The sequence below is a fragment of the Rhinolophus ferrumequinum genome, chromosome 10 (genome assembly GCF_004115265.2).
Source record: "Rhinolophus ferrumequinum isolate MPI-CBG mRhiFer1 chromosome 10, mRhiFer1_v1.p, whole genome shotgun sequence".
NCBI classification, from domain to species: domain Eukaryota; kingdom Metazoa; phylum Chordata; class Mammalia; order Chiroptera; family Rhinolophidae; genus Rhinolophus; species Rhinolophus ferrumequinum.
This window is the reverse complement of record NC_046293.1, coordinates 37998124-38012921: the sequence shown is the minus strand read 5'-3', so window position 1 is coordinate 38012921 and position 14798 is coordinate 37998124. Positions and strand designations below refer to the sequence as shown.

Below are 14798 nucleotides of genomic sequence, written 5' to 3'. Positions count from 1 at the left end.
CAACATCAGTTTGGGTTGTCAACTGGTCTAGTGTTAATTCAGGGGAAGGCCAGGAATTTATTTAAGAATTTAAAAGTTGAGCATAGTACAAGTGCTACTATCAGAAGCCACAGACAAATTGCCAAAGTTTGAGGCCTTTTTGAATTTACACAACAGCAATGTGAATGGTCAGCTCACCACATGACCTGTAACCGTTAAGGTCTTCCCTAAGACCTGTGCAGAGATCTAAGAGGGAGCCTACCTATTTCAGTGGATTTTCAGTGTAGATAATAAAATGAGTCTACTATGGGAAAAGATGTTCAAAACATTTCTATTAGCAAGGAGGTGAGAGTATATCTAGTTTTCCTTTGCTGGACCAACCAACACTCTTTTTTACTAAGAATAACCTTTTAAAACCAAATCTGAGCTTAGAGGAACATGTTCGAGGTATGATCAAAAAACACAGTGAATGTTTAAATTAAATACATTTATTACGGTAAAAGACACATAGCCATTAATCTCCCTCAAAATACTCCCCCTTGCTTAGAACACACTTATCCCATTGTTCGTGCCACTTTCTGAAGCAGTTCTGGAAGTCCTCTTTCGTGAATGTCTTTACTTCATCCTCCATCATGACAAGCTCCATGACACACGTCACTTCTGGTATGGCGATTTCTGTCAAATAAAAACATATGGTGTGTCCCCATCCACCTTATTCACCGCATCTTGTACCATGTGACTTCTGGCTCTTCCCCAAAGTCAAAATGACCATGAAAGGTCAACATTTTGAATCAATTCAGGACATCGAGGCAACCATGACAGTGTAACTAATGACACTCATGATGAAAGAGGACTTCCAGAACTGCTTCAGAAAGTGGCAAGAATGATGGGATAAGTGTGTTCGAAGTGAGGGGGAGTATTTTGAGGGAGATTAATGGCAATGTGTCTTTTACTGTAATAATTTTTTAAACTTAAACATTCACTATATTTTGTGAACTTGCCTTGTAATTTTTTCATAACAAACCATAGTTGACATACTCATAAGCATCTCCTTGAAATTACGGGGCTTAAGATCCTGAAACTTTTGTCAATGGAGGGCTGGGGAGGGTTGGTAAAGACAAATAATATACCATCACTATTAATTTAAGCTATGTCTAAAAAGTCTTTTTTAAATATTTGTCTTGTCCTTCTGTCTTATAATAATATAAATATATGGACTTTAAATTCTGGCTTTAGCTCTGCTACTTTTTCCATTAGGTTTTAAATTCATCAACCATAAATTACACCACTGTGGGGGTTTTCTGGAACCCACTTCACTCAAACAAGGAGAGAACACTTATCATACTCACTCACAGAGACTGCCTCTGGAACTCTATTTTAAAACTGAATACAGTCAATCAGGGCACTGACAAAGGAGCTGAAGGGTCTGCATCTCGCATGAAGGGTAAGAACAGGCACTACTCCTACCACTGCCTAGATATGCGTTTTTTCCTAATCTTTATATCCAGTTGAGTTTATTGTGACCCCAATACTTAGATAACCAATAACATGTGAACTATTCCTGAAACTTCATAAATAAAATCAATTGGACCATTCATTCAACAAAGAAGCATTTATTGAGTAGGCCTATGCTAGGCACAGCACATTTCTATAGTACCTTTTATTTCACAATCCCAAAAAGCTTTCAAAGTTGCCCTAACATAAAGTATCAGTGACTGAATTTCTCTGATTTTATATATGTACAACACTCTGTTCAAAACCCTGATTCAGACATTATAAATGTATAAATAAAAACTAAAAGGGCTGAAACTGGCATTCAATCATTAAATAAATTCCAACTTCCATTTCAATCCAAAAACTACCCAGTGCCAAGTAATTTTTGAAATAACAAGCCAAAATATACAACAATTCGAATATTCCATTAGGCGAAGGAGTTAAGAGTTGTAACTTCTTACTTCTAAATCCTTATGGGTATGCTACTAGACAGTAAGTCAAATTTATCCCAAGTTCCACTTAATGGTTACATTTAATTTGGACAAAGAACAACTTCCAAAAGTGAGTAAATATTAAACACACCAAAAACAATTTATTTACCTGTGTTTCCATAATTTTGGAGCTCTTTCTAGAAAAGAGCCTTCTGATCCCTAAATTTAGGTGCCAGAAAAATGTATTTTCCCAAACCAATTCTTTGAAACTACAGACCTGAGAAAGACTTCAAGAATGGGAGAGGAAGGACAATGAGTAAGCACAGGGATACAAATATAAGCCAGAATGCCTGCGTGGCAATCCTTGTTCTATCATATTCTAGTTATCTGACCTTGGTACCTCAGTTACCCCATCTGCAAAATAGGAATAACAAAAATATCTACTCCATATGGCTGTTGTAAGGCTTAACCCCAGGTAAATTAGTACATGTAAGGATTTAGCAGTTTGCTCATTACGATTATCATATGACTAAATCATCTACACAAATGCCTTTCCCTACTCAAAGCCTTCCTTAATTGGTCTAATAGAATTTAATCCCTCCCTCCCTGGCTTTTCCACAAAATGCACTGTCTATTACTGGGTATAAGTTATTTGGGATTCTGAACAATACCCTGTTAATTAGCAAATTTTTACCTGGAACAGGAGATTTATGTAATCAGTGCACAAGTATTGGTCATACCTTGTTAAATATTCTCTTAAGATTTAACAAAACATTTTTGAGGGGAGGGGAAGAGGAAAGAAGGATTCAATTAATATTTTTTAACTACTGACCAAGAATATCTTTTAAAATTATTATTTTTTAATTTCTTATGCTTTAAAAGCATATTTTCATTATCTCATTAAAAAAAAAAAACCATGGTGCTTCTAATATAAAAATACAGTAGCATAATTTCTGCATATGTCAAGTCTAACCTAATCATAACACGCTCATCTGCTGATTTTAATGTAATCCTAGGGAAGCTGGATGACAATATGCTTGCTTGATTCACCCTACACTATTTATGTAAAATAAAATCATTTTAACATTACAGCAAGATGTGAACCTTTCTGGCTTTGATTTGTGCCCTCCTTTCCCTCTTAAAAAAGTCTCTCTCTCTTTCTGTCTCTGTCTCTGTTTCTGTCTCACGCCTCCAACTTATCCCAGATCACTGAGAAAGCACTTTCTAAAGTGTTATCCAATTTCGCTAACACAATGATATTGCTCTTACTTTGGGAACAGAACTTTTCTGAAAACAAACAGCAGAACCAAGTCCACTGCTTTACCATTTTCTACAAAGCACAATTTTCCTTTGTGTTTATAATGTCTTACCTTTTGAAATGAATTTTGCAACATAAAAAGCTATTTACTTGCACAAATATTCCTAGTCTCGATTCTTTGACTAGGATTCTTTGAATTTAATTTTCAATTTTAAAACAAACTCAAAAACAAAAGGCCAAAGAAGAACTGCACCCGTTTAATATGGTTTTCTAATTTTTTCATTCCTCAGTGGCAGGGCTTCTCAAAGGAGTACAAAAACTACACCCAATTTGTTTCTCATTTCTAAATGCATCCCAATCAATTGGGAAACATCAGCCATCTTAACAAGAACACAAAGCTAAGCCAAATGAAACCAAAAATCTTTTTATACATTGTACTTCTTTGGAGATTAGGATTTTTCACATAAAAGTACTTTGATGAACCTATGCAATGAATAAACATCACCATAATTTAACTTCATATTTTAGACTTAATTTCTCTCCCCTCAAAGAGTCACAAGAACGGCTATTTCACAAACAATACCTCTCAGCTACTGGGTAGAGAGTATAATAAACTTAATTGTTTTATATATCCTGAGGTATACAAAAAAGGCCAGTCAAACACAAAAAGGTTTCCAGTACCTTCGATATACATAAATGATTGAGAAAATGAACTTTTCAAAAACCTTTACTGGGTAAGCAAAATGGGTTTAAACAAAATGGGTTTAGACCCAGCCTTAAAAATAGGGAGACCTGATAAGTTTAAGTCCTCACTCCACCCCCAAAAGATAAGGTCACACTGGTCAATCCCCATCTTACAACCAGCAGGCATAAAATAAAACACTTAAAGTTGTTTCCTCGGATTTTAGCAGTAGGAGCTAATATTCAGGCCTTTTCCGAGCAACTGGCTTCTATCAAAACTTATCACAGGTTACGTGAAACCGACAAGAGCATTGGTTCTGCATTTTATCAAGTGAAGAACAGAATCACACTTTTGGACAAGCCACTACTACTTCCAGTACCACCAGCTCCCCGCCGCCACCCCCCCGCCCCCAGCAATTTCTTTATATATCTTTCCTCCAAACTTACATCCCGAAAAGCGATCCACAAAACAAAAGTAGCATCAGTAAACGGGAGGCCACTGGTTTTGAAAATAAAGTTTGTTCTTCTCCTGTCAACCTGGCAACTTTCTAAAGGTACCCTACTCAATCGGGTTACCTTTCTTATTCCCGTACCCAACGACCACTCGTTTGTCCGCGATAGCAAAGGTGAAAAAAGAGTAGGAGAAAATGATGTCGAAACGAAGGGTCTACGGTTCCAGTGCTAAGGACAGATTTTGAGACCGGCTTTGAAGACTCCGTGGCTCCTGGGAGCTGCTGGGCGGCTTTACTGGGTCTGAGAAATGTTTAGCAATCTGACGCACCAGTTTTTAGGAATGGTACACAAACAGCCCCCACAATTTAAGAGCCAAGCCTAGAATCCTTCCTCTTGGTGACATCGGCTGGAGGGCACGGGACGGGAGAGCAGGGGATACCAGGAGAGGATCCGCGACATTTGTTATTGTTTACCAAGCCCAGCAGGGACCGGGAGCGAGTGCTGAAGGGCCGAGGAGTGGAAGGGGAAAGGAGCAAGGAAGGACAAAGATTCCGCCCCAGGCTCGAAGCTACCTCTTCCGACAAGGGGCCAGTATCACCCCGGGGAACAAGAGGGCCAAGGCCGTCGCCGGAGCTTCACAAGAGACATTTCCAGCCCCCGAAATTAGCCCGGCTTTCTCTGGACACCCAAAGCCACACAAGATCTCCTCCTTCTGCTCGCAGAGTTAGGGGCAGGTGTGGCGAGCCCGGCCCCCACTCCCAGCCGCGGCCGCCGAGCGCCGCATCCACGCACTCACCTGCCTCCAGACGCGCCCGCGGCCGGCTCAGCCTCCGCACGGACCGCAACCGGCCCGGCGCCCGTCCGCTCCCTTCTGCCCGCTCCGCCCTCACCCCGCCCCCGGGAGGTGGGACCCGCGGCTGCGCCGGAATCTCGGAGCGGCCTCACTCAACTCTCGCGATCCCTCCCTCCAAGGCTTCTTGGTGGCTGGGCCGGTTCGACTCGGTCCTGACGTCATACGCACCACAGCCGGAAGTAGCCTTCTGTCGTCAACGACAGCCTCCTGCCCCACCCATCTCTTCCTGGTGAATTTTTGAGTGGCCTTGGAGGAGTTGACTGGAGAGGCACCACTTGCCTCCGTCACCGGCCTCACCTCACTTCTTTTCTACTCATAGCTGGTGCAGGCCTCTCTTGAGAGTGGCCCATTGTGTTGTTACATTAGTCACATGTCGTGAATGTGGTCAGAGTATTTTTCAATACTTCACAATGCAATGCAAAGAGTGTTCAACATAGGGGCTGAGAGATAAATCTCCACGAATCCAAAAATTTTGCAGATTAGGAAAATGAAGTCAACGAAGAAGGATTGGCTAAGTTGCTGAGTCAGTAGCTATGCGATCTGGAAGCCACCTAGGTTCCTTGACCCTTTTCCATTTTCACTCACCATGGCTCAACTCTAAAGACTTGAGAGGGACTCAGATTTGGAAAAGCCACAAGAAAACTTAGTGGCAAACATGAAAATCGTGCTCGTGTTATCTTGGAAAGTCTAAAATAACTGCCACTATTGAGCTGCTTTTTTATTAGGATCAGAGAACTATGAGGAAAATCACCTCTCTGCAGTATGCGTCAGAAGTGATGACTTTGGGAAGATGATGCATTTTGAGTTTCAGGAGAAAACTCATTAGGCGAGCCAAATAATAGAATCGTTCCTCATTATTGTTGACAAATTTATCTAAACACTGCAGGTTTTATAAAATACCCTTAGCTTTTAGACTACTAAGGCAATATTCGCAGCTGGTACAGTGCTTGCAGAAAATATAAGTCAGAGATGCCAACCACTAGTTTCATCAAAAGCAGATGATACATGCAAAAGACTTAGAGAAGAATCGTGACATCACATCTCTCTCTCTCTCTCTCTCTCTCTCTCTCTCTCTCTCTCTCTCTCTTACACTCTGTGCTTTCTCGTACATAACTTGGTAGAGGGAAAAACACTAGTCTGGTAATTAGTCTATTCTTGGGGAAATCAGTTCTACCTATATCATGTCATTTGGATGCTCAAATGCCAATTGCCATATACAAGCATAAGGAGGTTTAATTGTGATCAAACATGCTTGGCAGAGTCCTATCTACTTCTTTCCCATATATATAAAATAATTCAAGTGGGTAGTATTGAGAACAGTTTATGGAGTGTTCTGTAGTAGATTTATGTCTTCAAATGTGTCACGCTTTTTTCATAGCACGAGAGTAATATGGACTAGGCGAGGGTACCAGATTAGGACAACGTGGGGTAGGCTAAAGCTTTGACATCCAGTTTCTAAACTGAGGCCATTCTAAACATTTTCCCCCCAGAAGGCTGTTGAAGGTGCCTGAACTAAAGCAAATTTAAAGCCCTGTGCTCTTTTGGAAGTTTGGTGAAATCTATGGACCCTTTTTCAGAATAGTCTTCTTAAATGCATAAAATAAACTCCTTGGGGTTTCAAAGGAAATTGATTATATTAATATACAGTTCCCAAAATACTAAAAAGTAAATTTGTAATATAGTTATGTGGTAAGCAGCTTCTAAGATGACTCCCAGTAATCCTCACCTTCAGGTATTCCTGTCTTATGCAATCCCCTCCATCTGAGTGTGCGCTGGACCTAGTGACTTGGTTCTGAAAAAGAGAATACAGCAAAAGTGATAGGATGTCACTTCCATGATTAAGTTACAAAAGACTGACTTCCATCTTGCTCATCCTTTCTTGCACTCTCACTTACTCTGACAGAAGCCAGTTGCCATGTTGTGACCTGTCTTATGGCGAGGTCCCTGTAGCAGAGAACTGAGAGGTCTCCAGTCAACAACTACCAAGGAATTGAGGCCAATAACCCGTGAGGAACTGAATCCTGCCAACAACCACATAAGTGCATTTAGAAGCAGATTTTCTCCCAATTGAGCCTTGAAATGACTGTAGTCTAAGTTGATACCTTGATTGCAGCCTGATAAAAGACTCTGAAACAATAGACCCAGCCAAGCCATGCCAGATCCCTGCCCACAGAGACTGTGAAATAATAAATATTTGTTGTTTGAAGCCACTAATTTTGAAGGTAATTTTTTACATAGCTATAGATAACCAGTAGTTATATATTTGATATTTTTAAGCAGTTAATGAGGATTTTTTATTTTTGTTTTTTTATTGGGAAATATTGGGGAACAGTGTATTTTTCCAGGACCCATCAGCTCCAAGTCAAGTCGTTCTTTTCAATCTAGTTGTGGAGGGTGCAGCTCATTGGCCCATATGGGAATTGAATCAGCAACCTTGGTGTTATAAGCACTGCGCTCTAACCAACTGAGCCAACCAGCCGCCCTATATATTTGATTCTTTATTAATGCATTATATAACAAGATGAAGACCTACAGATAATTTTCAGTAGTGAAACACATAAACAGTGTTTTGAGATACCTGCAACAATTTTTATGTGGTAGAAAGTATGTGTGATTTATATGGGGGGCAAAGACACAGGTTGTTAATAATACTGTAGTTTGCTGACTACTTTCATAATGGAAGAAATGATCATTTTCTATTAGGGTTTAATGAAAAAACTAATAGAAAATGGTCATTTTCTATTAGGGTTTGGTTAAATAATATGTAATATATATACATATATACATATATGTATATATGTGTGTGTGTATATATATATATTTAATCAAAGTTCACAGATCAGATTAAGAATCATTGCCCTTAATAATAGATTAGTTGTAGGCCCTTCCAAAACTCTTATTATCAGTTCTTTCAGACACTAGAATTAAAGTTCAGGTAATAAGCCCGGGTAACTACACCATGGCCAATGCTAACTTTATTAACCTATAATTGAATATGAATTTTTATCCCCTATCATTCACTTATACCCTCTTCTTCAAATCTATGCTGAAGGTAGGCTGGCAAGCTAAAAGTGTAGGTCAGAGAGAGTGATAGAAATCATGATAAAAATTTTTTCAGCACTCAGAATTCATCTGATTTTTGTTTTCATTGAAAGTGCGAGCTCCTTGATAGGGATTTTTAGTATTCGTTTCACTCTCCTAGGCCTACCACATAGTAAATAACCAAAAACAATGTCGATGCCAAATGACAGTCATTAATGATAATAGAAAGAAACTATTAATGAAAGGGTTTCAGAATGAAACACTTTTTCTTTTGTCAACTACAAATCAAGTGGATTCTCTGCATTTAAGGAATATTTTTGGTGAAATTTACATCCATGAAGAGAGAAAAGGGCCCTGTCAGACCTTTATTGCTTTGATTCCAGTCAAAGAATTTTACAAATTCCTGATACTAGTAGAATACATTGCATAGTGCATAAGTCAGGTGAGGCTAAGTGATGCTGCAGTAATAAACAATCACAGACTATTAGTGGCTTAAAGTGGTGAGGATTTATTTACTGTTAATGGTTTATGTCCTTTGCAGATCAGCAATATGGCTTTGTTCATCAGAATCACTCAGGGTTCCAGGCCAGTGGAGAGGCCGACATCTTGAACATAGCTAATCTTCATGCCAAAATGAAAAGACAAGGGTGCAGGGTCTCAAGTAGAAACTTTTGCTCACAACCCATTGGCCAGAAGCAGTTGCATGGTACCATACAAATAAAAGGGAGCCAGACAGTATAATTTCTTGACATTTCAGGAAGGAGAGAAAACCAGAACTATTTGGCAATAGTACTGATGATTACCACATATTGTACAGTGAAAAACACTGTTCAAATGCTAGATATTTCATGATTCCCTTTCTCCACCTTTTAAAGAAAAACTGATGGTTAAGCTCTTCACAAAACTAAAATATAAGACACTAATATTTTGTGATAATGTTATATTTGATATGGTTTAAAATATTTAAATGTCAAATTTAAATAAATAAATAAATTTCTGTTTGATGTCTTCAGTCTCCTAAAAATAATGTTTCTTGACATTAGAAATTCACAGACATTATAATTAAATTTTAAAAAGATTTTTCCTTTTTAAAACTAAAAGTATTTTTTCTTTAAATCACACTGCCTTTCTCATTCCTAATTTTAGGGTTGAGTCCAAAAATTTCATTTTTTTAAGTAAGAGAAAGAACCCCCACACACCAAAAGACTATTCATTAAAACAGTGGAATTCAAATTACAAAAAAAAAAAAAAAATTTGATATTTAATGTAGGTAGCCCAATAAAAGCTAAAATAATTTGGATACAGTCTAAGAAATTATTACAGTCACTTTATTGTAAAGCATCTATTCATATCCTGTGACAGTGGCACTTAAAATTATTATGCCTTTAAAAAGCAATTACTTTCCAATTTTAAAAGGAATTTTAATGATACCATCCCTATTTTTAAGTATAAGTCATATGTATGTATAGTTTTTGGTTTTGGATCTGAACTAGAGTTCCTGCATTTTATTTGGTTTTTCCTCTGTAATTTATTAGCCCATTTAATATAGAATACGTATTAAAAACTTGATTTCTTTATAAGTGATGATGACTCTACTTCAAAGTTTATTTGAATTGTTAATATTAGCTATTCAGAGATGGTGCCAGGTCTCAGAAAATCTATACACTAAGAAGGTTTAGATAAGATTTTATTTTAACACTTCCCAACTTTGAGGGTGGGAATTATTTTCCTTTTCTTATAGCCACCCTATTCAGTAACTCTAAGTGCAGGTCCTACTTCTTCAATTACCGTCTCTTTCTTTCTTTCTTTTCTTTATTTCTTTCTTTCTCTTTTCTAATTTTTATTTTTCAGTGTTCAAAGTCCTGGGACTGGAGGAACAGGCCAGAGGGAGATTATCTCTAAATCATACCCCAGTGGTGGCCCCAAGTGCTAGTAGATGCTCTGCTGTGGTATGAGCCTACAGTGAAATTCAGGCGTAACAGATCTACTTTTCATGGTTTGATATAAATTGCCCACGCTCTGAGGTGGAGGACAGGACAGACCAGGTGGGTAATCAGGGCAGAGGGTCCCTACTGTGTCGTATTGTGTAATGGTAGGAGGAACACCTTTGGGGTCTACATTTGATTAAGCCCTAATCCTTAGTCTGTGGCCTTGGGGACATTTCTTAAACTCTAAACCTCAATTTACACATCCATAATAGGGAATGTTTAGGAAGTCCTTATTATAGAGGATAATTGTTACCAGAATAAAAATATTAAACATCTGAAGGAGGACCAGTATTTTATAGTAAATGTAGAAAAAAATTATGGTATAAGTATTTTACCATAATTTAAATAACTGAGAAAAATTTAGGTTACAATTGCAGCAATGTAATAAGTCAAACTCAGCAAAGTCTGAATCACATTAGAGATTTTTTAATATAATATTTCTAACACAATTGTATGATATATTGATTGATATCGCTCGATTTACATTTGTTATTACATCACAATCACATAGAGTTGCTCTTGAAAAAACTGTTTTCTGAGATCTTTTGACATTCATAGTTTTCTATTTTAAACTATTGTTTATAACAGCTTCCGCGACATTAAAAAAGTTAAAACAATTGAACTTCCTTCTCAATTAATTCTTCCCACTAGAGAATGTCAACTTTAGGGCAAATTCCTAGAAGTGGATCAAAGGGAATGCACATTTCACATTTCCAAATCTAATGCCAAACTATTATACCATCGGAGGCTGCACTAATTTCCACTGTTACCAACAAGAAGTACAAGAAAATTCCCATTTCCCCACACACTTGTTCACACTATGTCTGTGTTTTTAATCTTGCCAAAGAAAGAAAGAATAAGAGAATAAGACCTTGGCATGATAGTAAAGGTAAATTTTAGTGTTAAGCAGAAGAGAAGTTTGTGTGGCGACTCATTTTGTAATATATCAATTGGTTAATAATTATTTTCATATTTTGATGACTTTTGCGTCTTTGAACAATCTTATAACAATGGAGACTCAAGGAATGAATACCTGGGTAAGAAGGACGCTTTCCCTCCATCTGACAGAGTTGTAAAAACTAAATTAGATAAGCATGTGAAATGACAGCTACTTCATAGTTACACAATCTAAGTTCCTCTTTTTTCTTTCAGCTTTGGGGCAAAAGTTGAAGACAAGACTGTGTGGGGAAGTGGAGGGCAAACCTGTGGCTTGTTTGAACATAGAGAATTCAAGTAGGGTCCGAGGCAGGCAACATATTACTAGTGTTTATTACTAGTGTTATATTACTAGTGTTTGTTGTTACGTTGACACTTTTCTCTTTGCTGGATGGTTTTATAAATCTAGAGATAGGGATTGTGGAGGAGAAGTTATTGGCTCTGCCTCTCATTCTGCTACACTCTCCAACCTCCCTGTGAGTCAGGTTGTTATTTACAGAGGGTTAGCTTCATGCATTTTATGCTGACTTGGTTTCCTGGAGGAAGTAACCCAAACAGTACTTTCAAAGAATTGATTTTTTTTTTTTTCTGATTAAGCCATGCAGTGCCTTGTGGACAAGGTTAAGGAGATTTATCTTCACTTAATAGCAATAAGAAGCTATTGAAGGGTTTTAGGCAGAGGGGTGATATCAAATTTGCATTAAAAAAATACTCTGCCTTTAATGTGGAGACCTAGTCTGTGGGGAACCAGAGTGGATATTAGAAGACCATTAGGAGGCTGTTTTATATCTGTAAGTATTAAGTTTATATTGTAAACTGTCTGGGGCAAGAGTACCTTGGTAAGCAGAAATGAATATCTGATCTACTTGTAGGTATGTCTCACCAGGGCTGAATGATGTAAAGATTATCAGATTATTATAAATCAGACAAATGAAAATTGTATAAAATATCTTACACCATCAAGTAAATTTCTGATTTGGCTTCCCATGTAGATTTTCTTATGGCATAAGAGTATGCCAATTAGCCAACAACAATTTTTGGGTTGCTTGACAATCACATTTCTCATTATAAATTGCTTTGTGTCCTTTTCTGAGTCAGATTACCCTCACTCTGTGTTATTTTTTCTGAGTTTGATCATCTCTGACAAAGGTAAACTTCTGGACATGCAAAGCTAAGAATCAAGCTCTGACTATCCTAAGCAATCTAGACAAAGTTTCTTACTAGCATCTTTGTATTGTTATTCTCTGACTACACAGTTCCTATGGTAGAATCATGCTGGAGTGAAATTTGTATAAGAGGATTAATATGCATACTATTTTAATAATATTAATATGTTTAAAACTGATCTATTTCAGTGCTTGAAAAGCTTCTTAAAAGAGACGCTCACATATGTAAAATGGCCCAGTTGTAGGTCAAATTGCTTGGGAAACAGACCTTGAAGCTCTCAGACTAACTGAGGAGTGATCTCTGAAACAACTCAGGTGAGAGAGGAGGTGGCAGGATTAGGCAGAGGGAGAAGCTGAACTCAGATGCAGGTGCAACAGACATCTCAGTCTATCTATCCCACAGGGAGCTCTGGCATTGGGATGGCCCTTTACAGTGGTCCCAACTGACAAAAGGGTTCAGGCCTTTGCACCCCAACCTCAACCAGCTGTTGAATGTGGGAGAGACAGCTCACTGGCTGAGGGAATAACAGGAGAGGGACTCAGCTGTGTGTTGTCGTAAGCTAATGCTCCCAGCAGCTGTGCACTTGGATTCCTCACAGCATCCATTACCCGCCCACTGAAGGCTTTGTCCTCCGGCTGGGCGTGTTATACTACATGTACCCATAAAACACTGCTGTTTAAAAATGTTCCATTTTGCCTCCTGATACGATATGCTCAGGTTATATCACTTCTGTATTACCCTACTGACCCCCAATCTAATCATGAAGAAACATCAGACAAAGAAAAAGTGAGGGATATTATACAAAAATAACTGGCCCATACTCTTCAAAATGTCAACATCATGAAAACCAGACTGAGAAACTAATATTAAAAGACTGAAGAGATAAAACAGCTAAAGGTAACATTTAATCCCCAATTAGAACTTTGACCAGAACTTTTTAATTATAATTTTCCATAAAAGACATTATTAGGACAATTGGCAAAAATGTGATTAAGATCTGTAAATCAGATAATGTAATGTAAATTCTCTGATTTTGGTAATTGTTCTGTGGGTATGTAAGAGGATATGCTTGTTCCTAAGAAATATACACAGGAATATGTAAGCGTCAGAGGATAAAATGTTTCATTTGAGTGGTACCATTCATTTTTATCAAAAATTCCTAATTTTGCCACAGGAAAAACTACAGTATCTGTCAATGAAGAAGGTGACATTTTCAGTAACATTTTCAGAACATGACTAATTATATCTCACAGAAATGTGTTTACATAGAATGCATTCAAGGAGAATAGAGCTTATTTTTTTTTACAGGAGCCCCTTCTTATAGCTTTTTACAAAAGCCATTACAAAATGGCTTCATTTATTTCGGACTCCTTTCTATGTATTTTGTTCTTTAGGTCCAAAGGCCCTATTTTATTTACCTTCCCTTTGATATTTTTTTTAAAGAACAATTTGTTGTGAACTATTTCCATATTATATAAATGTTGTTAGTGAACCTACAAGGGAATTATAGTATTTAAATAATGATAAAGCAATCCCTCTGTGTTCAGTCAGTATTTGAATCCTGCTGAGTTTCTCTGAATAAAATAAGAATAATATTGTTATAAACTTTTACAGTTACTTATTGCTTTCATCGAAGGATCCCAAAGCAATTTATAGGCATTAATTAAGCAAATGAAAACTCCTATGAGCACACTGCATGTTATTCTCATTTTAAAGATAACTCAACCAAAACGCAATTAAAAGGAAATAGATAAATAAATGGATATAGACAGATATGTGTATATATACATATATATTCGCACATAATGCATAGATTTAAGTTATTATATGGGATATAACATTAATAGAACTAACAATGTCTACCACATAGACTGAACCCCTAAATTTACTTATTTTTATGCCTCTCGTATATACTGGAGGTGCCAAAAAAAGTACATATTTTAAGACATGTTACCTATGTATTACTTTTTGAAGTTGAATTGAATTACGGCAGCAAAGTGTAGTATGATGTTTGCTCAAAAGATGGCATTAATCAAATGGATACTAGTATTATTCATTGTATTACAATTTTAATAGAGTTTTTTCCTTTCTCAAAATATGTATACATTTTTTGGCACCCTCTGTATATACCGGGGGTGCCAAAAAATGTATACAACTGGACACTTTGGTCAACGTTGCTCAAGCAGTAATTTGCCATAATCAGAAGTGTCTGGACGCTGACAGTAACCACTTTGAGCACCTCTTGTAATTGCAGAAGTCAAACGTGACTTGTGTTCATCTTTTGATATTGGTATATATTGAGTATTACAATTAATACAGCTTTTTCCTTCCTTAAAACGTATATACATTTTTTGGCACCCTCTGTATACACACGCACGCATGGTCTAACAATGAAGTTTGGGACCTCATCCTAGAAAAAGTGCTACATACCTCACTGCTGAATATCACTACGGTCACCTTTGAAGTATTCCCTTTGGGAAGCTATGTACTGATGCTAGTGCCTAGTCCACCTTCAA

The 14798-nt window shown here is 37.4% G+C and overlaps 1 protein-coding gene across 5 annotated transcripts in view; it reads right to left on the bottom strand.

Moving 5' to 3' along the window:
* Nucleotides 1-14798, bottom strand: part of STK38L (serine/threonine kinase 38 like) — a 129116-nt gene that overhangs the window by 67547 nt on the left and 46771 nt on the right. For 2 of the 5 annotated variants that reach the window (XM_033117952.1, XM_033117955.1), the window contains one exon: nucleotides 6876-6941. The gene's annotated coding sequence lies outside the window, so the exon portion shown is untranslated. Of the gene's footprint in view, nucleotides 1-5092; nucleotides 5177-6875; nucleotides 6942-14798 lie in introns of those variants that run through there. The other 3 variants (XM_033117954.1, XM_033117951.1, XM_033117953.1) reach the window with 2 other exon arrangements.